The sequence below is a fragment of the Astatotilapia calliptera genome, chromosome 14 (assembly GCF_964374335.1).
Source record: "Astatotilapia calliptera chromosome 14, fAstCal68.1, whole genome shotgun sequence".
NCBI classification, from domain to species: Eukaryota; Metazoa; Chordata; class Actinopteri; order Cichliformes; family Cichlidae; genus Astatotilapia; species Astatotilapia calliptera.
The window spans coordinates 33779129-33791199 of record NC_137435.1 but is presented as its reverse complement, the minus strand read 5'-3'; positions in this window follow the sequence as shown (position 1 = coordinate 33791199).

Below are 12071 nucleotides of genomic sequence, written 5' to 3'. Positions count from 1 at the left end.
CCACCCAACCCCAGTAAGGAAAGAAAAACAAGCACTTTTTTTTTTTTTTTACAAGATTGCTCAATGGGTGGGGCAATAATTGAAACCACATCAGTTAGGAAATGACAAATAGTTCCCTTAACAGCAATTAGTGATCACTCTCACTCTGTGTCTGGTAACATTTACAGGATTGATGGATACTAATGTTCTCAAAGTGCAGTTTTTTTTTTCATCGCTTTAAGCTGAACAATGCTACAGTTTTCCTACATTATGTTCCTTTTGTCTTCCTCCGATTATAATTGCCCTGCACTCACAATGAGCTTTTAATGCCTTATGAGCACTTCGAGATTTGAACTAGGAGAGCGCGCACACTGGCTTCGCACACTCAATGAATAAAGGAGCTCTTCTCCCAGCGAAACAGAGAGAGAGGGAAGAAAAAGCTCCTCCACTCTGTGTCCCTACAAAACAGGCTTTGATATTGGTGAAGTTCCCTCCGAGCTCAGTTGGAAGTAATCTATTCTATACATATAAAGACACAGAGCCATTTCCCTGCCCCGCACTCCAGACTGCAGTGGAGGGCCTTTCGAGAGAAGCAATGGAGGGTGTGATGGAATGAAAGAGGGGCACGAGGTAAAAGGATACGAGGAGAGAAAGTGAGCTAGGCGAGAGGAGATGGGATGAGAGAGGTAGCAAGGGAGCAGGATGGAGGAGGAGGGGTGAGAGTGGGGGGTAGAATGAAGCGGAGTCTGCGAAGAAAAATCTTCTTATCCCAAAGTATCTGCACCTGAGAGCAATTTGTCCCCAATTTTGGGAGCTTAATCATAGTATTGAAGTGTGTGTGCACACTGATACTGACACACACTGCAGAAGCAGCAGCATTTGCAGGGTCTGGAGGGAGTTAGACACGCGGATGATGTCTTCTGGGAAAGCTGCAGGGGTCTTTGAAGAGATACCCAGCTCTCCACCACTCTGCACGCTAGACAGTGGGGGCCCTCTCATTTCTAGTACACCAAGCATGTGTGTGTATGGGTCTGTGTGTGTGTGAACCATGCTCCTCTATCTTCCTTTTTTCCCTTCTGTAACACTCCACAGGCTCTCTTTATAGTGCAGACATTAAGGCCCCCCCCCACCCCCCCCCACCCCCTTCACTTTTCCTTCATTCTGTTTTTCTGATGAGGAAGCTTCGGTGGAGCTCTTGTGACTGAGGCTGGTATGGAAAGTAAGAAAGAAAGAAAGAATTACAGTCCCTAACTTCTGCCTGTCGTTCCTATCTGTGTGTCGGAAACAAGGCATTAGCCTCTGGATTGCAGCCAGCGCTGGTGCTTTATGATTGGGCTATAATAAAAAAAAAAACTGCCCTCAGATCAGATGAGACGATAGAATGAACATTAGAGATGAAGGAAGAGAAGGAGGAGGAGGCACTTTGAGGGTGAGGAGCAGGGGGAGGAGGAGGGAGCTTTGCGGTTAGGAGAGTTTGCTTAAAGCGCTGAGCTGTTATTGCAACGGGCGGCTCAGGAATGCGGCCGCTGACTGCTGCGACCAAAGAGCGAGGAGCAGGGAGAGAGGAAAAGAAAGAGAGAGAGAGATCGGTAAACCAGAGTGTGACCAGGATAACCACATTATGTCATCTGAGCTCTGTGATCCACTAATAACCAAATCGTATTGAAGAAAAACAGTCTGGTTTCAATTAAGGCTCCGCAAACGCCATTTAACTCTTAGATATAGGGTGCATATCTGGGAACGCTAACTAGGACTAACAGTCGAAGCATGTGGACGTTAAAAAGTCAGACGGGCTAACGCTTAATCCAGAAATGAAGACAAATGAGGGCACATGTCCCAAAAGAAAAAAAAGAAAGAAATGCAAGATCCCTAATAATGCTATATAGGGTGTAACTACCCTGCTGCAAAAGAGTTTAAATGTTACCAGTTTTGTGCAAAGGGGATACAATTAAGGCGTCTTAAATTGGGAACTTTGAAACTAAAAGCATAGAGCCTGGAAAGCATGTGTTTGATAAAATATGCTGGACAAGAAAAAAGCCGCTGAAAAATGAGATGTTCACATGTTGTTCAAAGCATCTTGAGTGCTCAGCTAGAGCACGAGTCAATTTATCGTCTACACAGGCACAGTCAGCGCTAAGGTCATTTAATGAGTGCATTACTTTTGAGCCTCTGAAAATGTTGGACTATCACTTCATAGACTGACTGTCTGAATTATAATCCAGTGCGGTGGTGTACAGAGGCAAAAATACAAACACAACATCTCAAACTATGGAAACAAAATGCTAAACCAGGTCAATCCTGTCTTACCTTTGGATTTAAAAAAAAGCTTTATGGTGGGAAGCTTCAAAGGTTTCTCAGTGTTGTTGGGTATATAGTTGTGTTTTTATGCTAGATACATATTCAACAACATTATATTGGACATGAAGATATGTGAGATACAACCTCTGGAACTTCTGAGAGGGCAGATGGCGGTCATTGCAAAACATTGCGTCAGGCTAAATCCAATTAATGTTGCACGCCTGTTTAGAAGAGCCTGGAAAGCAAAGATACTGTGGAACTACCTCCCTATAGACATGTCAATGTTGATCATTTGATTAGGTACTTTTAATTAGTGGCAAACACAACCAGAAAGCATCCTGAGACAAATCGCTTTGAGCAGCTCGTAACGGAGGGCGGAAGGGAGGGAACCGGGCGGCGCTAACCCATCCATCACCCTGTCTCAAAAGGTCTCTAATTAGCAGGGACCAATCAACGGATGCAATCTATCAGCCCTCACGTCAGACTCGACCAATAGCGAAGCTCCATTAGTCACCGTCTGTGGCCGCCCAAGCCAATGGCGCAACTGTCTGATGGAGGGAGGTGAGGGCAGACTGCCAGGGATGCAGGGGTTTTAGAGGACGAAAGGGTGGAATGGGCTGTGACAGCTTTATTCATCTGACGCTTAAACGGCCTCTGAGGAGAGGCAGAGAAATGTCAACGTGGCGAGGACGATTACGAGAGATATCGATCCTCTTTCCTTCCCCGAAAAGAAAACACTCCTCCTCCTCCTCTGCCTCAACAGTCCCCGAGGCCTCCCGTACATGCTGGGAGACAGGTGGTGGCAAGAGGGAGCAGGTTGGGGAGGGGATAGTGGAATCATGCTCTGTACCTCTCATTCCTTTTCTCTTTCACTCTTGTTTTTTTTTTGCTGTCGGTGCATCTGCTTTACAGCAATACTGATAATGCTTACCCAAGGGCATTCTCTTGCTCTGGACCATCAGAAGAAAACCCTGGCATGGAGACACTGGATAAAATGTAGAACAGGGATGGAAAAAAAGACTTAATTTTATATATACATATTTTTTTTTAAAAAAGGTAAGAAATAAGTACAATAAAACACTTGTGACATGGCTAACTTTCTGCAAAGTTTAATGAAGCCAAAAACCATTAGGATTATATTTTGTTAATGTTAATTGCTCGCTCACATTGCTTTTTAAGTGCTTCTTTCCGATCATTAAAAAAGCCAGGCAGGCTTAAAGGAACAAAGTGGTTAAGAGGGAACGACAGCTCCAGACATGCAAAGTCAATCACAGCCCACATCTGTAACACACACGGGTTTCAGAGTGTATGGCGAACTGTATTATTCTCCACACTAAAGCTGTGGTTATCAGCACAGTTAACAGCATGTTAGTTGTGTACAGTTATGGTAAAGGGAAAGTAAACTCTCTTTAAATACTAAGAGTTGAGGTAGCAGGACATAATAATAATAAAAAAAATGACGTATTAAACTATATAAACAAAGAAATGTTAGTGAAAAATGACCATTACTGCTTTCATAGCTATATCTCAGACTCCACATGCCTCAGTTAACAAATACTAAAGTTCATGAGAGTACATAAAAAAACAAAAGGAAGTATGCCTTATTTTGAAGGGTTGCCAGAAAAAAAGCCTCTTCTCTCTAAAAGGAATGTGTCAGCATGGCTTAGATGGGATCTGAACAAAGGGCTACACTTCTGGAACAATGTCCTTTGATCAGATGAGTGGAGATGTTTGTCCATAATTCACAGCACCATGGTTGGGGAAAGTCAAACACACTTCATAAGAACTGCAAAGGACTGATGATCTTTTTTAGGCACTTTGCAGTCACTGAGTCAATGTCTTCAAACTGGTGACTGTGTCCATAAACTCATCAGAAAATTGTTTATTGAGTGACGAGACCAATGAAACTGAGGCTAATTTTGACAATAGCATTTCATAGATCAGAAATTGTACTGCATCCACTGTAGTAACCCCCTGCTGGCTATCAGGAATGCTGCAGGGTTAGGCTTAGAGGGTTATGCAGACTTAAAGGCACATAACCCTCCACTTTTCAAACCCAAGTTAATAACTAACTTGGAATAGAGGATGCTGTTTGCCTTGCTTCATGTGCTAGAAGAATTAAAACAACCTCACATTACTCCTTTTTCTTACATTTATGTCAGTGAACACCTTTTTCCACAAGACCTTGATGTTTGTGGGTCCAGCAGAAGAAGTTTATTAGCAAGTATGTCTGTGATAATATTGACTTTAACCATGCCCATGCACTTACTCCCCATGCAACAAGAGAATGTATTATTATTGTACTGTGTTACATCAGACCAAAGCAATTACGTAGGCGAGGAAACTGATACAACTAGAATAAACAAATTCTAGCACACACCTACTGCTTTGTGCAGCTGCTAAACATGTACAACATGTACCATAAGCAGTGTCCGTAGACTAGAATGTATTTGTTGTAGTCATAACATGTGTAAACACACGGTTGCCTCTTTGTACCCTATTTTCAGCCACTTTCCTCTCTTTCCCTTTCTCTGTGTTACACCCACACACGCTCCAGACACTGCGCTGTGGGTGAACCTGGGCGGTGTTTCCTTATGTCATTAAGTGTGGGCTCTCCAGGGCCACATTGCCACATTTCACTCTACTACAGCCGCTGCTCAGGCCAAGTCCAGTAATCACTACTTACCAGCCACTCTCAGCCACAAGCAAGCTAACAGAAAAAAAAGGGCTCCAGGACCTGCACACAGGGCCTGCTCACTCAGCCCCTGCCAATCAAATCCACTTAGAAATGAGGCTGATACTAAAAATTCTCTCAGAGGCCTGACATGTTACATAAAAGAACGTTAGCTCGTTTACATGAATTGGCAGCACCGACGAGCAGATGTCTACTTGCCAGCGCCGAGTTCTCAGGATTTTGCAACCAATTGTTGAGAGAATTTGAAGCCGACATTTTGAAAAGCAATTGTCCCCTCTCAAAAAAATGGTGGACAGCTAAAAACCACAAAGCCCAATAACAGCCTGCTGGTTTTCCTCACAGGCCTGCTGCTTTATTCATTTCTTTCCCCTGCAGCTGTTATTAGAGCTGACCCTTCACCTCGCTCGTTCAGCTGGTTCGGAGCAGTTTCTCCGTCAGCCATTGGTAAAATGTCTACGCCAACAAGATGTGACCACGCAGACATGAGGAGACATATATAACATTTTATAGGGGTTCAGTGAAAAAGGAAAAACCTGAAGAAGAAAGAAGTGGTCAGAAAAATGAAAACAGCCCTCGTGCTCAACAGGGAACTGTTTGTTTTTATTGCGTTAATTGCAGTTCAATCTACAGGGAATCTATAGGCTTGATGCAAAAGTGTTTCCCAATGTTCTCCAGAAATAAAGTTCATGTGGTTATCAGCATCTGGCTGGAACAATGGTAATTATACTGCATATATTTGGAAGGATGTGGGAATGTAAATTGTTGTGCATGTGTTTGACTCTGAAACTAGAGCGCAGTCAGAGCTGTCAGTTCCACCTCGGCCAACTAATATCAGTAAATTAACTTTGACTTTATTTTGGAAATACCTTTGTTCTGTTGTGAAGACAAAATATCCAAAGTTTAGCTTAATATACCACTTAGTCTAGCTCTATCCAAATATACTGGCATTGTTAGTTTGGAACACAGCCTGGCTAACTGTTTCTTCCTGTTTATAAGCTAACCTATCCAGCTGTAGCATAGTTACAGGATGGAAGCTAAAATGTATTATTATTCTATTATTAATAAATCTATTAGGTAAATGATAGTTGGAAATATTTATGACCTACTGTTTTAACCTATTATAATCCCATCGATTTTATGTCAGACTATGTTACTATACTTGGAGAAGAGGGTGGAGTCCTAATTTATCATCTAGCTACCAAGCTTGGTTAGCCTGTTGCATTCATAAACTCTGCAAACAATTATTTATTTATTTATTTTTTTAAAAAACGTACTTTTTAGTTTTTATGAAGGGAGTAATTCATTATAGAACAGAAAAAGGATGTAAAAGCTTGTACACATCCTTTTTAATGCAGTTGGGAAAATTAACATGGAAGCTCATGGGGCCTTAATCAATTTTGAATCCAGTGGCCATTAAGGAAACTCCAGCTTTTGGCAGTCTGTGCTCAACCTGAAGGCTCCTGCCTGGCTTTGAATGAAGATGACATGACGGGCAGCACGATGGCACAGCGACTCGAACTGTTGCAAGACAGTCTTGGGTTTGAATCCATCAGAGGCCATTCTGTAGCACTCACACTTCCTCCCAAAGACATGAAGTTAGTGGGGTTAGGTTAACTGATTATTCTTAATTGCCCATAGGTGTGGGTGTGAATGGTTTTCTGTCTCTCTGTGTTAGCCCTGTAACACGCTGGCAACCTGTCTGGGGTTTACCCTGCCTCTCGCTATTGCTGCTACCTGAGACCCTGAATTGGATAAGAAAAAGAAACGAATGAACAAGAATGAGTATAAATTAAAAAAAACAAAACAAATAAAACCCCTCCCCCCAAAAATATTAGGCTGGTTTTATCACACAGACCTGGTAACCTATTCATTAGATGTGGGAGGTCCACATTCCCCAGCCCTTCGAGTGGGAGTCTGTGATCCACTGATTGACAGAAAGAAAAGTAGTATACTACTTTTCTTTCTGTAACCCTCTAGGCTATTTACTGTAGTATTTAATCTCTTGGAGCAATAGACTAGACCTTTAACAGCTGTTTGAGTAGCACCGCATTCATTCTGCTGAAACATATGACTTGACAATGGTCGCAAACTGTAAGAAAGACCACACATTGATAATGCTTGAGTCAAGGTTAATGTCTGCTTCAGGCTCCATCTCTGGCAAAGGTGCCTTTCTGATTCTGCTCTCCATTTTCTTCTGCCCTAGGCCAACTTCTTCCCCATAATATTGACCCTTTTTTAAAATATATTCACTTATTATAAACACTTCATAGCTGGTAAAAAAAAAACTCGCAAAAAATTCCATAAAACTTCACAGTTACTGCTGACGTGCTAATTTTGTACATGGAAAAAGAAACTGTCATAGCTGTCCTCAAAAGATTTCAACACACTGTCTACTTCTTGGCAGACACGACTCAAATCAGAGCTGCCAGCAGCAACAACTTGTATCAGAAAAGGACAAAGAGGAAAGAAGAAAGGGAGAACAGACTATCATCTCAGGTTTACGGCCTTGGAGCGAGGCGGATCGAAATACAAGATACGGGCCGAGTGTGTCACGTCACCGACAAAATTTATACACACTGACTATACAAGGGTATTAAACAACAAAAGAAAAAAAGACAGGGGAGTAATTTAATTTCATCTGAACTAAAAGGCCCGAGCGTTGGCACTGGTCAGCGATTCGCCTCGTTAGCTCCCTCGGTCTCTCACGCCAGCCGACGCGCATATTTCACTCGTGAGTAATGCAGAAGATAGAGATTTCACCCTCCTTCTCCTCCTCCTCCTTTTGGTTTTTGTTCCACCCCTCGTTTATCTGTTCATCCCTCAAATTGCCCTCCTGCACCATCCTTCATTCAAAGTGGAGATAAAGATCTTACAAGTGCTGTGGAGCTTTATTTTTTAAATGAGTGGGAACCTATGTGTGTGTGTATGTGTGTGTTCGTGAAGGAGTTCAAACGGTTATTGTGGCAGCTCCAGGAAGTGTAAAAGGATCAGTGACATTAAATGGCCAACAGGGTCAACTATCAGATTCCCTTAAGACAAGCCCGGGCAATTAGAGAGAAACAAGACATACACGCACGCATGCATGAGCGACTCACTATTACAGTGTGTGCATTACACTTGTATCTGATAAAAAAATGGCAAGCAAAACCAGATGCGTTCCCCTGTCCTCAACAAAACACACAGACTAACCACCACACACACACTTCTCACTTCATCACCCTGCGGGCTTGTTAAAAAGCAGTTTGCAGCATGCAGTAAAGCAGGGCTACGAGTTGCCGCGGCGAGTCAGGTAACAAATTGGCAGAGCTGTTTTCCTTTGCCGCTGATTGTGGGAGTGGGTGTTTTCAGCAGTGCCGTCGAGTCACCCTGTCAGAGGCCCAGGTCTGCGCTGGAGCGTGAATGGGAAGGAAATGATGGAAATACTATTCGTGTCTTCTATTTCTGTTTTCCTCCCCTTGCTCGTTTTCTCTTCTCATCAGTTCTTTCGGTGGTTTTCACTCCATCCGTGTTTGTCTCTTTTTTCCCCTCCGCGCTCTCTCAGCCTGAGGGCCATCAGCCACATTATTAATCTATCACACTCCCCTTCTTTTTCCCCACTCGTTTATCCTGTCATCATGCTTCCTCTACAGTGGTTTGTTTTTCTTTTTCTTTAACTGTGTCTCACTTTGTTTCTATATTCCATTTTAAACTGAGTTTTAACTTTCTTTTAATGGGCGGAGCAGCTCAGTAATGGAAGAGTATGATCCGGTAATTGTGTCGCAAGAAGTTTAGTTCAAAATGTGAATAATCAAATTCGACGTATGTCAGTAATTAAATGAGCCATAGTGTTAATTGTTATTGCAATCAGGCCTACATTGTTTGAATTTTAGTCACTCAATAGCCACCCTTAATATGGTGTGCTTTTTTACTCTTTCTTATAAAGACTAATATCTTCTCCTAATTCTCTGTCAACTATTGAGGAAAACATGTAGTATTTGTCAAGTATTTATGATTAGAAGTAAGAACAACGAGAGTGTAAAAAACAGATAAGAGATAACTTATGGACTTATAGAATTCTCCTTGGGTTCTTAAATACTAGGAATGACATTGAAAATATTAAATTCCTGATTACGTGTACCTGGGAACGTAGACCATGCCAAAACTAAGGTGATATATTTTGTACATATACAACAGTCGCCTCAAGGTGCTTTATATTGTAAGGTAGACCCTACAATAACACATACAGAGAAAAAACCCAACAATCATATGACCCTCTATGATCAGCACTTTGGCGACAGTGGGAAGGAAAAACTCCCTTTTAACAGGAAGAAACCTCCGGCAGAACCAGGCTCAAGGAGGGGCGGCCATCTGCTGCGACCGGTTGGGGTGAGAGAAGGAAGACAGGATAAAAGACATGCTGTGGAAGAGAGACAGAGGTTAATAACAGATATGATTCAATGCAGAGAGGTCTATTAACACATGTTGAGTGAGAAAGGCGATGAAAAAGAAATATTTAGGGTATGACGGGAATCCCCCAGCAGCTACACCTATTGCAGCATAACTAAGGGAGGATTCAGGGTCACCTGGTCCAGCCCTAACTATAAGCTTTTGCAAAAAGGGAAGTTTTAAGCCTAATCATAAAAGTAGGGATAGTGTGAAGGACCAAAAAGCTCTCCAGAGAGTGATCTGTACAGCAGAACGCTGCTGCAGGATTGCTCTCCCCCCGCTTCAGGACACCTACACCAGGAGATGCCGGACTAGAGCAGCGCAGATACTGAAGGACCCGTCCCATCCTGGCAACAAACTGTTCCAACTTCTGCAATCTGGTAGAAGGTTCCGCATCTTCCGGGCAAGGACAGAGAGACTCAAGAGGAGCTTCTATCCCCAAGCCATCCGTGCCCTAAACACACACACCCGCCCTCTCACATCATCTATAATTGACTGAGACAGGACTCTTCCAGACACTAAACCAAGGCACAATGTACATTTCAATTCCTTTAATTTTAAGTATGTTTATATTGTCTATCCTGTAAAATAGTCAGATATCTATTCATATTAATGAACAGAATTCACCTGCTTGCCGCTACTACTGCACATTCACCCAGTGTATATACTATATGTGTATATATATATATATATATATATATATATATATATATATATATATATATATATATATATATATATATATATATATATATATAAATAATGTTCTTCCTCTACACCCCCCCCCCAATTTTTGCACATGTCGAGGAGCGTGTCAGGCTACATTTCACTGTGTGTTATACTTGTATAACTATGCATGTGACAAATAATAAAGAACCTTGAACCTTGAACCTTGTCTGTCTCCCGAATCCAAACTGGAAGCTGGTTCCACAGAAGAGGGGCCTGAAAGCTGAAGGCTCTGCCTCCCATTCTACTTTTATTACTCTAGGAACAACAAGTAAGCCTGCAGTGCGAGAGCGAAGTGCTCTAATGGGGTGATACGTTACTATAAGGTCATTAAGATAAGATGGGGCCTGATTATTTAAGACCTTGTATGTGAGGAGCAGGATTTTGAATACAATTCTGGATTTAACAGATTTAACATTTGCTGCCACTCAGGGATTAACCTTTCTGTTTATATCGCAGACTTTGCATGGACCAAACAAGAGAATAATATTTTACAGCTGGTATGTTAGGCTAAACGTGATATATCATAAAAAGTAAACCCTTTTTTTAGCTCTTTAACTGGGATCTGACATTAAATTACGCTAACCTTTACTTAAAATTAATTATAAGGGAAAAGAAAAACATTATTTAAATTATATATCAGTGAATGCTAAATATAGCTATAGTTAACTCACTGAAAAGCTAGTCGTAAATTCCGTGTTTATCTAAATATCAGAAATCATTCATTTTAGTAAGTAAGTAGCTAAAATACTTTTAATAATTCCTAAACTGACGAGGGGATTTTTGTTGTTGCCTTTAACCATGTGGTTGTGTTTCAGAATTTAAGAAATACTCCTGTTATTGTTTCATGTGTGCTTCTGATTTTTTCATTCCCAGCTGCCTTACAGTAATTACTAAGCCAGGTGAAAGTTGTTCCAGGTTTAATTAACTTACTCTTCTGAAGAATAATTTTTTTTAAAGCATGAAATTTTGTTGGAGTTTTTACCCCCAGTTATTGCTAAATTAAAAATGTTTTTCAGATATATAGTAGCCACTTAAAATAAAATATTCTCCCAGTTGGAGACATAAATGTTCCATAAAGACACAAAGAGAAAGAAATGCTTTCAAAACCATCCACATGGCGCAGCAATTTCAGTCTGGCCAAAAGCTAAAGGGAGACCTTTCAACAGGACTTTTAAAATTTATGACAAGGATATAAAGTATTTACTATATTGTTTCATCAATTAAACAACCCTTCAAATCTTGAAGACAGACATGAAGATGAAACAAATTCTATTCAGCTCGTCTGTTACGACTCTGTAAAGCAGTGTCCCACAACAAAAGCTTCCCAGTAACATGGGGCAATTTTGCCATAAACCCCTAAATAGGCTGCAGAGAGAGAAAACCAAAGGAGAAAGAGCTCAGTCTGAAATGTAAAAACTCCACCACAGCACTATTTCCTGATGGGCAATCACAGGCAGCTCTTCCAGGCTTTGCTCACTCTTTAATGTTAAGTGTGTGTGTAGCAGCCTGTGTGTGTGTGTCTGTGTGTATTTGTGAGCCCATGTGAGTGGAGGCCAACCCCCAAAACACCTATATGATTACAACCCGGCTTTCCAGTCTTTTTTTTTCTCTTTTACACCCAGAGTAATAACTACATGTCCAGAAGGGGTTGATGACCAGCCCTTTGGATGAATGCAGGGCCGGGCTGTTGATTGGACGAAGCACCGACAGATGGACAATCAGACAGTGAGGTGCAGACAGGAGACGTTCCTGAGTCCAATTATGAAAGCTTCTCACTTTCTCTTTGTCTCCATTTCTCTCTCGCTCTCAGTTCACTCTCCCTGCCAGACTTTCCCTTAGTGCATCTCCACAATCCATCATCATGAACAGCATCATCGCTACGGCTAATTTTAATGCAATCCACATCCGTCTGTGCGCACAAACACACATACAGATGACATGTTGT